Raw genomic sequence first — 3,056 nt, 5'->3', positions numbered from 1 at the left:
GGGCCCCGCAATAACCCCAGCTAGCTCCCTCAACACCCTGGGGTGGAGATCATCCGGACCCGCTGACTTGAATGCGTCCAGCCCCTCCAGAAGCTCTCTAACCCGGTCCTCCCCAACCTGAGGTCGGAAGGCAATCCCCTCGAGTCCGGCTTCTATCACAGCAGGGAAGTCCCGGTCCCTGCACAGGCTTCTGGGAGGGGTGGTTATAGGGGTGATAAGGCATATCGTAGGGTGGCTATAGCCCCCCCAAGTGCTGCGCCTGACACTAATACTGCTCTGGGAGCTTTTAATTAGTGTGGTTCTCGGAGCTGTGCTAATTAAAGCTCCCGCCCCTCCCCCCCACACACCTCCTGGAGCACGTGTATAAATGTCCTAAAGTTCTGCAAGCACAAGTTGTATATTTCTTCACCAATTCTGAAAGAGAAATCTGCTGAAACTTGTCTAGCAAATTTCATATATCTAAAAAATAAACCTGCTGAAGTTTGGAATTAACCAAACATGCCTAAAGAACAATAGGGAACATTTCAGAATACAAATTTCTCACTGTTATGGATTATCTGAAAGACTAGGGAATAAACGAAGCAGCCAAACAACAAATAAGGACTTCTTCACTCTACATATTCATTAATGCACTGAAGTTACAGTGCATTAAGTTTAGTACTTGTATAACCAAGTACTAAATCAATGCACAGTGACTGGCACTTCTACACAGCAGCGCTGGCACATGGTTTTTTAATGACTAACTGCAGAGTAGCCTAATACTACTGCAAATTAGCATGGCTTTTGCCCTGCATCCTAATACGCAGTAGAATTAGGCTACTGTGCAGTTAGCACTTCATGTATATGTGCCCTTTGAGATCAAATATTTCATGTGTAAGAAGGCAAAAAGAAAAAAAAGCTCATGTAAAGTTCCCTTTCTTATTTAAATATTTACAAAATGTTGTTCATTTAAGCTAAGAAAGCTGGACATCCAGGTCCCATTTAATGCTATTGAGATTTAGATGCCTAATTCTTGCCTGCTGTGATGGTTCAGCTGGTCACTAGGCCTGGGCGAAGCAGCTAACGTTTGCTTTGGATTCGGCCAATTCAGGGGACAGCGATTTGATTCAGTGATTCGAATCACTGTCCCGAATCAATCTGGCCGAATCTGATTCAGAGATTCAGCTCCTGCTGAATCTCTGAATCTCTCAATCAGCCAGGCCCATCCCGGCTGCTCTCCCAAGCCGGCAATGGCTGCCCTGTCTGCCCCAGCTCCCAGCACTTTGAAAAAAAAACAAATCCCGACTCAATGGGTGCTGCCAGGTCAGGGGGTGATCCCCGCTGCCTCTCAGGGTCCAGGGTCCCACGCTGCATGAAGGGCTCTCCCTCAATATATATATATATATATATATATATATATATATATCTTATTTAGTTAGTATATAAAGATGCATATCCACCTTGCCTTAAAATCTTCTGTGAATAGTCATCTACTTCAAAAATGGGATCCTTATCTGAAATGTCTTGATGAATGGTTTATGTGCACATATTCATGCCTATGAATCACTTTCAAACCATCCATCATGAACAAATTGATATTTATTAATTGAATTATGAATTGATAGTATACAATTTGGTCACCTAATAAATAGGGCTGTCTCCCATTCAAAACCCATGAAAAACTCTCAACATGGCCTTAAAAATAATTCTGCTGTGAATTCTTATGTGAAACTATATATGAACAAACATTTGCATGCAGTGCTTTCTCTTTCCCCAGACAAAATCCCATTAGCACAAGAAGAGAATGAAAGGCATCGTGAATTGTGCTGAAGGCAATTTGTGGGTTTTATTGAAAAATACATTGACAAGGGTCCTGGGGTTTCCTGCAGTATTCTACCAGTGGCAATTTAAATCTAGCATTGATTGATCTAACCTCTCTTCAGCTTAGAAGTTTGGTTATGCATCAAGTACTTCAGAAATGTTTGTATTTAATCTGACTGTGTAACAAGTATGCACTTCTTGGAGCTCCTCAGATTGAACCAAAAATCACTACAAATGTGTCCATGTGGGACAATGCATATTATCCCCACGACCTCACCCAGGAGTTATAAAGCACAGGATAAAAGTGTTGAATCACTGCCAAACATGAGAAGACTTTATGGAGAAACTACAAGAAGAACAGGCAGGAAACGTCTGGAAAATTAATGAGAGATTGTCAGAAAAGTAATTAAACGTAACTGGACTAGAGTCTCTGCCAACATTCACTGAAGTTAATGGAAGTTATTTCCATTGGATCAGGTGGCTTTCAAGGATGGGTGAACTAGCAGAATGAAATCATCCCTATAAATTAATCCACATTCACCTATTTGTTGGATTTAGTGGATGATTCTGAATCCTCACACCCAATAGTCATGCTGCATCACATTCAGTCTATGCAGGATCAGGCCATCTGGGCTAAATTCTGCTCTCATTTACTCTGGATTTATACCAGTGTCTATGAGAAAAGAACCTGTGCCCTTTATACTGTAAAATCATTGCAGCTGGGATAAGGGCTCCCTTTATGTCTCTATGGGCATGTGTAGATGAAATGTGGGCATGTGTAGGAGTCCCTAAATTGAAGGAGTTGTTTTTAAAAAACACCACTTCCATTTAGGGCTGATTAAACCCCTGTGTCATGTACACACCCCACTGACACATGTACCTCTCCAGCAAGGAGGGGAGGGCAAGCTGCCAGCAGGCGAGCACTCCCTGGGCTCTGGGGGGGGCGGGGTGGTGTTTCCCTCCGCAGCAGTGGCACCCCCCACCCCCCAGGCGGCACCCACCTACAGGCACCCGGCTCAGGCGGTCCCAGCGGGTGTCCTTTGCACGTGTCTCCAGGAAGAGTACCACTAGGCAGTAGCCGCTGGCGAGCTCTCCAAGTTTGTGAGCCAGTGGGCGCTGTCTGGGGTGCTCTGCTCGGGGTCCCCCTGGGGAGCACTTGTTTTGGCCCTATGACACTGCACGTGCACGCCCTATTTTCTCTTTTGTTGTCCCCGGTAATTTATTGGTGTTTTTAAGGTGCTGGCTGCCCAACCCAG

Source organism: Gavialis gangeticus, unplaced genomic scaffold, assembly GCF_001723915.1.
Source record: "Gavialis gangeticus isolate Ggan-Ray unplaced genomic scaffold, GavGan_comp1, whole genome shotgun sequence".
Lineage (NCBI taxonomy): Eukaryota > Metazoa > Chordata > Crocodylia > Gavialidae > Gavialis > Gavialis gangeticus.
Note: the sequence above shows the minus strand (reverse complement) of the source record.